This window comes from Panthera tigris, chromosome A2 (genome assembly GCF_018350195.1).
Source record: "Panthera tigris isolate Pti1 chromosome A2, P.tigris_Pti1_mat1.1, whole genome shotgun sequence".
Taxonomy (NCBI): Eukaryota; Metazoa; Chordata; class Mammalia; order Carnivora; family Felidae; genus Panthera; species Panthera tigris.
The window spans coordinates 134,495,158-134,508,580 of NC_056661.1; the positions used below are offsets into that span (position 1 = coordinate 134,495,158).

At 37.2% G+C, this 13,423-nt stretch overlaps 1 protein-coding gene across 1 annotated transcript in view; it reads left to right on the top strand.

Annotated features, from left to right (window-relative positions):
• CFTR (CF transmembrane conductance regulator) overlaps positions 1–13,423 on the top strand; it is a 182,542-nt gene that overhangs the window by 74,113 nt on the left and 95,006 nt on the right. The gene's annotated exons all lie outside the window — the stretch shown is intronic.

Genomic DNA, 13,423 nt, shown 5'->3' on the forward strand with positions numbered 1-13,423 from the left:
GGAGGGTTCAATAATTACCGATATAAATATTAAGGCAGAGAATACATCATTATGAGGTTTATCAATAGTATTGCCTGAATAGAAATCTTGATTCAAAATCATTATCTTTGATAGATGGCATTTGACACTAGTGGATTCCTTTAAGTCACCTTTTATGAAAAAAAAATTTCAGTAAGAATAAAATGAAACTTAAAGTACAGAGAAAAGAAAAAGGCTAATGTTGGTTAGATAGAAACTGCAATTGTTACAAAAGAAGGATGCATGCTTGTACAAATGGCTCTCCATGTATATACTGACTCATTCCAGAGTAGTTTTTTAGAGCTCCATTCTCTTATTTTCTATACATGAAAGCATAATAAAAATAAAAACTATTGTGGAAAAGTATTGAATTTGTTTTGAAGAGGATACTCTTCGTTCCTCAAAAGCCCTTCTTCCAAGAATAGTATTTCACAAACGGGATGTTGAAACTCTCCGTAGATTTGTTATGAAAAAAATATTTGAGTGTTCTTAGAGACCACAGATACTTGTCTAGGTGGGGACTGGGATGTAGGAGTGGTAGTGTCTTGCAAGATAAATCATAGGCTTTATTTATTAGTTGCAAGGTGTTGGAAGGTTTCTGGTAGGCTTTATTTTTTGCTTTGAATATGCCTTTTCTCATAGAAATAATTTTATAGAGGCACTCAGATCTTGATCTCAGGGTTGTGAGGTCAGGCCCCATGTTGGGGTCCATGCTGGGCATGGAAAATAAAAGATAATTTTATAAATGGTGATTTTCACCTTGATTCTACGAAGGTGAAAGTATATTTTACCCAAATTTACCATAGCTATATTAATAATAATAAATTCAAAGCTGTGGATCCCTCATTCATGAAATGAGCATTTGCTAACTCATGAATACTGTGCTGGGTATGGGAAAATACAGTCCATTTTCTAAAGAGTTCATGTTATAGTGATCTGAGCTTTAGTGAAGTATGGTATCTGAATTATATCTCAATAAAGTTGTTGAAAATAATGAAAGAAAGAGGATAAGAGTAAGGACAACGTTTTCTTTTTCTGATTCTATGACCAACCTCAAAATTAATTTTAAAGTGTAGAAGGCAGTGTTTTTTAGTATATTCATAGAGTTGCATACCCATCGCCACATCTTCAATTCCTCTAAAAGAAATGTCATTAGCAATCAGTGTCCATGTCTTCATACCTATCCATTCCCCACACCCAGCTCTAAACAACCACTGATTTACCTTCTGTCTCTAAAATTTTCCTGTTCTGGATATTTCACATAAATGCAATCATACAATATATGGCCTTTTGTACCCAAGTAAAATTTTAAACTAGAAGAAGCTAATTAAGTCTTTATTTTGAAAACATTTGAGACTTGCTATATTTTATAAAAATATGAATAGAACAAGATCCTTATACTTCAGAGATTCATGGACCAGTAGGGGAAAGAAATGTATCGGTAAAGAATGAATTGATGCTCTAATGGAAAATGAAAGACTATTTCTGTGGGAGTGAAAAGAGGGAGCCTTGAAATCGATCTGGGTCTGTCAGATGTGAGGAATAACCTCCAGAGGAGGTTTCTTTCAAGGCTAATGTCCTCCAGTGGAATGATTCACTATGGAATTCTAATGGTGACAAGAGTGAAACTTACAGCCTTGGAGGAATTTGTTTTTGATTAAGAACGTTAGAACTGCCAATAAAGTAGAGAGAAGGTTAGGCTGGTGTGAAGAAGTGGGGGATTGATGAATAAATGGTCACTGGATTATTGAGAAAATTAAATGGGATAAATATAAGGTATATAACAAGGCATCTGCTGTAAATTACCCCTTCAGTAAATATTAGATCATTTCTACTTCCTTTTGAGATGGAGAATACTGCCACAGAGTATGATATAAAATAAATGTGTCTGAGAGTTCTTGTGAGTAAGTGACTACTATGGAAACAAGATGGAACTTGGTTTAATTAAGACGGGGAAATGTTTTGGCCATAAAAAGTCATCAATGTGAATTTTGATGGTGACAAAGTGTTTATAAGAAAAAATTTAAGAAGTGGTTATCTGTAAATATGGTAGTTTTTCTTCATGACCCAATCAACAAAAGTTGGTATTTCTGTGGAAGAAAACAGATGGCATTGGACAGTCTGGAGTCCAGGTCACATTGGTTCCATACTCCAGAAGTGGCAATGGGATTGGGAGGTGAATCCAGTTTCTAAATGCCTTTCATACCCCAACACATTACTTACGTGATGACTCTGTACCAGACAATGTTCACTGTGGTGGGGTCTGAGTGGGTACAAAATAAAACCTTTATTATCCCTTCCTGCAAATAACTAATGGGCTAGTTGGGGGGAAGCATACATAAAGAGATGCTTTCACTTTACTATAGCAAGTCTTGTAATAAAGGTATTCTTAAGGCAGTACGGAAGCCCAGTTGAGGGCTTTTAGCTTGCCTCAGCATTTGGTAGAAACTTTCTCTACAAAGAAAGATGGATGAGTAAAAATGGGAAAGGCATTCCAGACAAAAGAAACTGAGCAGGAACACAGGATATGAAACCAATTGGTTAGTGCAAAGAACCACAAGCATCTTGATAGAGCCAGAGTGTGACTGGGGGGACACTGAGCGGGGAGGAATGGCGCTGGAGGACCATGTCCTTGGGACCTTATAACCAGTGTCAGGAATTTGGTCTTGAAGAGCTTTAATCAAGGGAAGGATGCAGTCAGTTTTGCATTTTATATATCACTTTGGCTGTACTATGAGAAACAGAATTAAGGTGGATGCATTTTGAAACTTTGTGGGGTAGCAGAAAGAATATATATTTTGAAATCTGACAGAGTTGGATTACTAAAGAAAGGTACTTAATCCTATTATACACTCAGTTTTGTCCTCTTTAACATGGAGATAATATTACCTATTTTGTAGTTTTGTAGATTTTTCTGATGCATAGAGAATACTTAGTAAAATAACTAGTGGTGGTAGTAACTGTAGTAGTAGTAGCAGCAGCAGTTGCTATTCTGACTAGAAGAAGGGAGACTAATAGGAAGCTGTTTCAGTAATTCCGATAATGGTTATTATAGACAAGAAGAAACAGAAGTTAAGCAGAAGAATTGTGAGGAGATCGGGAATACCATATTTATGTACTATTTCCATCCACAGGAAGGTCATCAGGGAAAAATGGGCTTTCAGGGAAGACTGAGGGAAAAACCCTGAGGAAATGAGAAGAAGAGAGAAATTGGCTTAGGATTAAGGATTCCCCTGCACAACAGGAATTGGGAAGGGGGACACATAGGAATCCTATGTGTTTAGGAAGGAAGGATGCAGAGGTGAAATTACATAGAACTGAGACATCTGAACAAGGCAGAAAGATCGCAAGTCTTACTAACAATATTTCTAGTGGAGGACACCACTAAGGGGGCTTGAATAAGTAATTGTTGATGATGATGATGAGCATTTTGCTTTCTTAATGTACAATTCACTCTTCTTCCTCTTTGTTTTATTTATTTTTTTATTATTTTTAAAGTTTATTTATTTATTTTTGAGAGAGAGAGAGGAAGACAAAGAGAATCCCAAGCAGACTGTGCACTGTCAACATGGAACCCCATGTGGGCTCGAACCCCGCAACCGTGAGATCATGACCTGAGCTGAGGTCAAGAGTTGGACAGGCAACTGACTGAGCCACTGAGGCGCTCCTTCCTTTTTGTTTTAAATTGTCAAAACACTTAGCTTTTCATTTCTAGTAATCTCTGAATCCTGACTCCCTTTCCTTTCCTGTCCTGCTGACTTTTGCAACTAGTGCTTCCTAGTCATCTTATTATAGGCAAAAGTATCCAGCATCCTAAATTCTTTGTTCTTGAAACTGGAAAATGTAGCGGGTACAATGAGCATATTAGTGTGGTAGTGGGTACTCTTCTCATTGCTGAGTAGTCCCTGTATGCTGTTATCTATCCAACTACGTGCAACTACGTGATGAATTGCTTGAGAGCAGTGATTCTAAAAAGTTTATGTTCGTGTACTCCACCTAGGACTTCGATAGGCAGAATGGTAAATTCTTATTAGGTGACTATTTCAGAAATACTTTGGAGTAGGCATGCCAGTTACAAGAATTTTCCTCGGAACGTGTTCTCCCCTGAGCCTCACAGTCTCAGGGCTGGAATCATGACACCAGCATACTATTGCTGGAGTAACAAAAAAAAGTAATTGGAAGTTCTAGATGGTCTTACTCAGAATCAAAAGTTTCCTCTATTTTCAGTACTAAAGAGTTTCCAACTTTTGTACTTTTGTTGTCATTGTTAAACAAGTATTCCTCACCTTTTTTAAAAAAAGGCCAGTGAGAGTCTGCCAAAATGAAGTTTTTATTTTTTAAGTGTGGAGGAATTTGGAGCATAAGAACATGAAATACCTACAGAATCCCTGAGGGTTAAGCAGCTGGTGCCAGCAAAAGAAACCCTTGATGTATTCTCTATGTGGCCCCATCACCAAATACAAACATTCATGATTCAATATGTTTTCGTTTTGACTGCCAGCGTTGATCTGTTTCTTAATGTGCTCCAGCTAGACTTGGAAACTGGAGATGAGAACGGAATATTTTCTTCCTCATTTTTGTGTTTTTGTTCAGCTCTAGTATCTACAAAGCACTTGCGTATGTGGTGATGCTTATGGTCATAGGAGTAGGCTGCTAGGTGTAAATCTGTGTGGATAGGAAAAAGTACGCACAACATATTTCACATAGTTTTCTGATTTCAGTTTGTTGAAAACTATTCACTCTGAGGGATAGCTTAAAGACTTTATCGCAGGGAAGGGCATGGAGACAGCTCTGGGCTGATAGAATAACTGGTAATATGCAGACACGAGTGAACAAGTCAGGTGCAGTCACGATCAGTTCTGCTTTGGGAACATCTCCATGTATGGGTTTACAGTTTCTACTCTGGAGCCAGATTATAATATAGTGGATTCCTAGGCAAATTTATAGTTATTTTTAATTTTTAATTTTTATTATTTTTTTAATGTTTATTTATTTTTGAGAGAGAGAGAGAGAGACAGAGTGCGAGAGGGGGAAAGGCAGAGAAAGAAGGAGACTTAGAAACCAAAGCAAGCTCCAGGCTCTGAGCTGTCAGCACAGAGCCCTACATGGGGCTTGAACTTAGGAACCCTGAGATCACGACCCCAGCCGAAGTCGGATGCTTAACCAACTGAGCCACCCAGCCGCCCCTATAGTTATTTTTAAATACCATTTTATATTTTGGTGCCCATTAACTTATCCTCCCATTTTTTTTTCCATGTTGCCCGACTACCTTTAGAGTTCTAAATATTTGTACACTTTTGTAACCAGCACTGGAGATTCTGCTAGCTTAAAAAGAGGAATCAGTATAATTGGGCCCTCATTAATTTACTTATCCCTTAAGGAGATTGTAACTCTGTTTCGTTACTAAAAGAGGTCAGACTTCACTGTTCTCTTGTCTTTTTTTTTTTTTTTCCAGGATACTGCTTTTTTTTTATACACTTCACCAAAACCTTATCCTACCACAGAACCCCATAGCAGACAGCAAGAGAATTCTAGGCAGACTGGTGTTTGGGTAAATGGGTAGTTGGACTGATTTTATTCAGTGACTCACTCTCTTGTAAAAGTACCTGGGTTTGGCTTTTATGATAGTGCGTGGTGGGAGGTGGGGCGTGGGATATGAGAAGAGGTCAGGGACTTAGGATATGTAATCGGTTTCCACAAAGTTGTTGAGATCCTTTTGCAACCACAAAATGGTCTTCATTAAGTATTTGTCTTGGCAGCCATTACATATGCATTGTAAAAAAAATATTTACTATGTAGGTTGCAGAATTAAAGTCTGTTTGTGTTTTCTCTACCACTGCTGCTTGGCAGTTTTCATCTTTAAGTCACTGGAAAAAAATAAATTGGGAGAAAATTTGGCAAGAAGTTACTAAAAGAAAAAAATAACTTGGGAGGGAAATTGGCAAGAAGTATGAAAAACTTGGGAGGGAAGTAAGCAAAGAAATGAGTTAGTGACTGGTCTGGAATATAAATTCCATCATACAGATACCATAAGTCTAATTAAATTTGAATTTTACCTCTGGATCTCCAGATCTGGCCAAAACTAACTTATATGAATAGAAGTTTAACCTTGGGATGGTCATTCCACCACTACAGGAGAATTCAGGAATACTCAGTTGGGAGATCTGTACATAAAAAGGAGCTATAGGAATTAACAATTGCATTCAGTAGCAGCCAAGACTTAGTGGAGATGTAAAACAGATATTTGAAGCACATTGAACTATGTCCCCTAAACCAGAATAAACCACACTTAGTGACTGTACCTTGAACCACCTGCAATTTTCTCCTAATAAGTAATTAAGTCTGAAAGCACTGCCATTTATTTACTGTAATATGAAGCAAGTACATTTATTTTATAAAACTATTGAACCAGAACCAAACAGAAATGTCATAGCGTCTCCTGAACTGAACTGTTATTTCACTTCATTTGAGCCCTGGAACTTAAACACACACTAGGGGTGCCTGGGTGGCTCAGTCAGTTCAGCATCCGACTCAGGTCATGATCTCACAGTTCGTGGGTTTGAGCCCCACGTCAGGCTCTGTGTTGACAGCTTGGAGCCTGGAACCTGCTTGGGATTCTGTGTCTCCCTCTCTCTCTCTGCCCCTCCCCTGTTCGTGCTCTGTCTCTCTCTCTCTCTCAAAAATGAATAAACATTAATAAATAAATAAATATAAATGCACTAGCTAACATCTGTTGAGAGAGCACATGTCAGTACTGCTATGCTAAATGTTTGCACACATTGGTCCATCAAAATCTCACTTTAATCATCTAGTGACAACTTTGCTTAGAGTTTGCAGTCGAAGCGAAATTGTGCTGAATTCTAAAAGCATGAACTATTTTTTAGGTATTAAAATTACAATTTTGGAATTAATTATTAGCTTGACATCTCTAAAACCAAAATAGCCCTAAGACTGCTTGTCTTAGTAAGATTTGGGCAAGTCAATAGAACAGTATTATAAACATGTAATTTTAATTGTCTGGGACCAGGCTATCTCATGAATATATATGAAATTAAGATATTTAAGCTATGTTTTCATATTTAAAAAAATCACTGAGCTTTCCAAAGGTCAAAGCCATGCTATATCATTATATATATATGTCTAAGATTTCATCCCTCTTGAAGAACTGGAATTCTGAGCTCTGTACTCTTGGAATTTCCCTTTTTGTAGCAAGGGCTAATAAGTCAAGATCAAGGGAAGATTTTACACTTATGTTTTAATAGAACCTTAGAACCCTGTAATGTTCATAAAGGTCTTTGCAGGAAGGTAAATTTAGTTTTTCTAAAAATGCTGAGTATAAGTGTTCTCTTGACAAAATGGACCCTAGAAATGGCAATTGTATTACCATCAATGTCTTTCAGAACCAAGTCTATAATAATTTTTATTCAGAGGTTTAGTTAGTCTTGATTTAAATTAAATAAATTAAAAAGTTGATTTAAACAAATATTTGAGTTCCTACTGTGGACACAGTAGTACATTAGGCACTCGGGATGCTGTCTGCAAGTGTAGCAAGGGTCCCTGTCTGCCATTAGTTTTGACTTACAGGCATTTGAGGGAAAAGAAACATGTGTATATACATTCACTCATTTAGTAAATATTTGTAAGTACGCCAAACTCTGGAAATTATTTTTTAAAGTTTATTTATATTTTGAGAGAGAGAGAAAGTGCAAGTAGGGGTGGGGCAGAGAGAGAGAGAGAGAGAGAGAGAGAGAGAGAGAGAGAATCCCAAGCAGGCTCGATGCTCATCACAGAGCCTGACATGGGACTCCATCTCCTGAGCATGAGATCATGACTTGAGCCAAAATCAAGAGTTGGTGGCTTAACCAACTGAGGCACCCAGGCACCCCCAAACTCTGGGAATTATTAGTAAACAAGACACAGTCCCTGTCCTCAAGGGGCTTTTATTCTAGTGGAGATAACCAAGTAAAAACAAGAGCAGTTTGATCAGTTCTATGATAATGATTAATATAGGGTCCTTAAATGAGTACAGAGAAGAAGCATTGAAACTGATCTTAGAAGTGCAGGTGAGGCTTCCCTGGAGGAAGTGATGTCTCACATGAGAGATGATGGATGAGTAGGAGCATTTCAGTAAAGAAGGACAGGGAAAACATTCCAGGAAGAGAACATAATGTACATGGCCTGGAGCCCAGAGGGAACACTGTATATTCGAGGAGCTATAGTCAGCTCTATGTGGTTGGAATGCATAATGAAATGGGCCTGGAGCCAGGAGACAGCATTACATTTTTGCAAGAGCTCTAGACAAGACAGCAAGACTGGGTCTGGAAAGAGAAGGGTATATAGTGATAGCTGAACTGGGAGAGTACAGTCAGATCATAGTTTCTGTTCTTCCGTTTGCCAGCAATTAAAAAAAAAGCCAAAAGAGGCAGAAAGACAAAGGCATCCATTTAATTTTTGTATTTCGTATAAGTAAATCCAATTGGTGAAATCCAATTCTCATACAGCATTATAGCTGTAGAGGAGTCGGAGAAACATGGTAATTAGTGGGAGCACAGGAATGTCCCTGGGAGGAGAGCAAACGGGTCTACAGAATCCTCTACAGTTGCTTTTCTTTACTGGGGGAAATGCCATAATAAAAACAATGTTTTAGGAAGATTATTTTTTTTTTAAATTTATTTATTTATTTTGAAAGAGACAGAGACAGTGTGAGTGGGGAGGGGCAGAGAGAGGGTGAGAGAATCCCAAGCAGGCTGCACACTGTCAGCACGGAGCCTGACGCAGGGCTCAAACCCACAAAACCTTGAGATCATGACCTGCTCCAAAACTAAGAGTTGGACACTTAACTGATTGAGCCACCCAAGTGCCCCCAGGAAGATTCTTCTAATATAATATGCAAACTGAAGGAGGATAATGGAGATGTTGTGGTTAGAAGTTTATCAAATATTGTTATTCAAATTTTAAACAAAAGGAAGTAAAATTTTAAGAGACTTGTTGAAGATCCATAATTGATGGGACCAGCAAGAGAATCCAAGTCTTCTGATTCCTCTTTTTTTTTTTTTTTTAATGTGCTCAATTAGGGTTATTGCTTATTAGATGAGAAAGTCTATCTTAGAACCTAATGACTTATCCATTGAACATTGCTGACTTTAAGTTAGAACTTCAGGCTAGTTAATCTCACTATGATGGTAACAGTATTATTAAACCATTAAGATTGTAAGTCTGCCATTTGTACAGGAGAATGTTATGATAACAAAGACTTGTGACCTAATGGCATTGAGAATTCCATGACATAGTTGTGAAAACTATTTTTAGCGAGGCTATTTGTTTTCATGGAAATGATATGTGAAGCTACCATGGTCCTAAATAAGCATATCTTGGGAAAACCACCTATACTAACACACTTGAAATTTAAATAAATCAGGAAATTTCTTCCCCGATCTTCTCCCAAAATATCTTCTCCTTTTCCTTTACCCTTGAGGCAGAATCTCATGTTCATGTCCATGCCTCATAACCTCTAATTTAAGATATGGAAGTCCAGGGCACCTGTGTGGCTCATTTGGTTAAGCGTCTGACTTTGGCTCAGGTCATAATGTCACGGTTTGTGAATTCGAGCCCTACATCGATCTTTACACTGGCAGTGCAGAGCCTGCTTGGGATTCTCTCTCTCCCTCTCTCTCTACCTATGTCCTGCTCTCACTCTTGCTCTCTATCAAAATAAATAAATAAAGTTAAAATTTTTTTAAAGGTACAATTGATAATAAGTGACATATTTTTAAAAAATTTAAAAATAAAATATGGAAGTCCAAGTAGCTGGGCAAGTCCACATAGGAGAGGAAACCTGCTCAGAGCAAGTTGAGCAGCTGGTCTTCCAGTCAACTCTTGAGAAAATAAGGGTCATGGTGGTATTACTTCAGAGAAAACAGGTAAGAAAGTATTGAAGCTTGTCTCCTAAGGAACTGAATTACAAATCAGGAGATTTACTTACTTGGGAGCTGGGAGACTAGTTAGGAAGTCCAGAGCAGGATCAACTATGGGATACTAATGAGCTGGCAAGGTACTAGGAAAGGGGTGCCTTATCAGGCATTGGATGCGTCCCAGAATCTTGGGTGGGTAGACCTAGAAGAGATAGTAAAGGAATTAACAGCTTCCTAATGCCAATTCTTAGATCAACTGAATCAAAATCACCTAGGGAGCTTTTCAAAAGTAGATTTTTAAATGTCATTTCAGAGAATCTGAAATCTGGAGTTAAATGAGTCTAATGTAGAGCCAGAATAAAAGAAACAATATTCTTTTGTTTGTTTCAAGTATCTTTTTTTTTTTTTTTTTCCAAAATTTTATTTAATCAAGTATCTTTTCTAACTGTACTTCCTAACTGCACTTACCCAGGGGTACCTTAAATCATTGCATTTTGTAGGTCTTCCTTTAATAATGCTTATGTAGGGGCGCCTGGGTGGCTCAGTCAGTTAAACATCTGACTTCAGCTCAGGTCATGATCTCATGGTTTGTGAGTTTGAGCCCCACATCACGCTCTGTGCTGACAGCTTGGAGCCTGGAGCCTGCTTTGGATTCTGTGTCTCCTTCTCCCTCTGCCCTCCCCAACTCATGCTCTGTCTCTGTCTCTCTCAAAAATAAATAAACATTAAAAAAAAATAAAAATAAATAAATAAAAATGCTTATGTAGGGCTCCTGGATGGCTCAGTTGGTTAAGCTCGGCTCAGGTCATGATCTCACAGTTTGTGAGTTCACCGTGAGATCAAGCCCCACGTTGGGCTCCGGGCCAACAGTTCAGAGCCTGGAGCTGCTTCAGATTCTGTGTCTCCCTCTCTCTCTGGCCCTCCCCAGCTCGCACTCTGTCTCTCTCTCAAAAATAAATAAATGTTAAAAAATAAAATAAAAATGCTTATGTTATTTTCAAATACAAATACAGACTTACATACATACAGAAATAAACACTAAAGAAGCTAGAGATATGAACAAAATTACATATATACTCACAAGCTCATGCATAAAACCACATATATGTATGCATATATCTGAATATTAAGCAATAGTTTAATATTTAATTTAATAATTTAATTTAATAGTTTAAACTTTTTAAAATATTGGTGACAAGACTGTAACATCCATTATGTAAAAGAACTAGCTTTTTGTACTTTTGTTGGCCACAATAAAAATTATACTGGATTTTGAGTTTTCTGCTATAAATCTGGCCAGTGCAAAATCTCAGGGAAAGAAGAGCTTTTATTTTTCAGGTTGATAAAAAGTTCTCACTTCTTATGCTTTCCAGCAGGGTTAATCTTTAGTCAGTATTTTTATGTACAGCTATGTGTATCAAGTTTGACTTAGGTCAAAAATTATCTTTCCTAATAAACAGAACTCCAATTTTTAATTTATGAATTCATTCATGTATATTTCCTGCTGTAGAAGTTAACCTCTGTTGATATATCATACAGAGCCACCCAACACTCTCAAGATAACACATCCATGTTTACAAAAGCTATGTGCAAAAATGGTTAATTAATTCTTTCTTCCTACAACTCTTGACTTTCTCACATTCTCTCCTTCCCTCCTCTCTCCTCCTCACTTCTTTTCTGTTCCCCCAACACTTCTTTTCTTCTCCCTCCATGCTCATTTTCCTTGTGTATAAAGCAAAAGTGCTTAGTAATTATTAAACATTAATAACACTGGCACTAACTGGCCAATGATTTACTGTTAAAGACATGCTTTATGGCATGTTATTCCCTCTAAAGTTCATGTCCCCTCAACCCAAGCTTCACACCCTGCTCCCTTACCACAAGCAGCTATATTGTCAAGGTTGTTCTAAAGAATGATAAGGTAGCCATAAAGCAAAGTTTATGATTTTTCCTATCTACAAAGTCACAGGAAGCTCAAATGTACTCAGCAAATATTGCAAAATTGCAAGGAACCATTAAGTGTAACACTCCACCCTTTTCTTAAAGTTCTCCCCCTCTTTGATGTAATAAATGTATTCTCAAGTCAGAATTAATGAACTTTATGTTAGCAGTTCCTCTTTAACAACTTCTGGTTTGTCTGGCTCAGTTGAACCATATTAGGGTGGCGTTTAGGTGCATTTAAAAAAAATAAAATGGTAAACATTTGTGTGAGAAGCGCATCCATCACATTGGGTATAGAATGCTTTTCTTAATAATAAGTTAATCTTTATTGCACACTTATTATAGCATTACTTTGACCCTCTCTAGTATTCTTTATCTAAGTATTTTCAAAGTGCTTTACAATCTCAAATAGACCCAGTACATGCACAGAGTTCTTTGAAGATGGCATTTGCCTTTCTGACCAGCATTGTAAAGGGAATTACCCTAAAGAGTAAGTATCTGTTTGAGTAGGTATAATAACCACAAAATACAAATTCCTGGGCTCTTCCCTAATTCATCTGAGTAAGAATAGGTACAACATTGTTAACAAGCTCCCCACGTGAGTCTGAAATAATCGGTCTACATACTTCACTTTGAGAACCAATGGTCCACATATTTTATTTTATCTGTAGATAAACTCTGCTGTCAGCTCAGGTCATGATCTCGCAGTTCATGAGTTTGTGCTCCTCATCGGGCTCTGTGCTGACAGGTCGGAGCCTGGTTTGGATTCTGTGTCTCCCTCTCTCTCTGCCCCTCCCCTGCTCATTCTCTCTCTCTCTCTCTCTCTCTCTCTCTCTCTCTCTCTCTCTCTCTCTCAAAAATAAATAAATATTAAAAAAAATCTTAGTCATCAATTTTTATTTAAGAAGTCAAATCATACCCAGCATCTTAATGTCACTGAATGATTTCCTGTAACAATTTTTGTGGATAGCTCCAAAGGAACTCAAGCTATGTGCAAATAAAGAGAAAATAGCATTTGTCTCTGTGCACAGGTCTTCTCTAAACAATACTGCTTGTTAAACTCATGATAGTACCAAGTGGCATAACTTTTTTTTTGGATTATAATTTTCACATGAAAGAAAATGTGCTGTGAAGGCTGAAAACCAACACCCTTAAGGCAAATATATTACCAGATTTGAGTGCCCTTAGTAATCAGCAAAGATAAAGTTTATGTATACAAAACAAAGTGTTTTATATTTAATCAAATAGAAAAAGCCAAACACTAATAAAGAAATCTACAAATGATCAATAAACTAGGCAATCAGAGCAAGTACTCACATTAGGAACAGGATGTTGGTATTACTAATATATTTGATCTTAAAATAATGAGCTTATTCACAATTCTGTTCAATCTATCCCCACTCTTTTGTTTCATTTGAAACTTAGCAATTTCCTATTAATTACACTCTCTAAGAAACTTATGAAATTATCCACATGTACACACATTTTTCTTCACAAATGGCTTCATTCCAGAAAAGGAGTCTAAATATACTAGCTCAGAACCTCAACTGTTT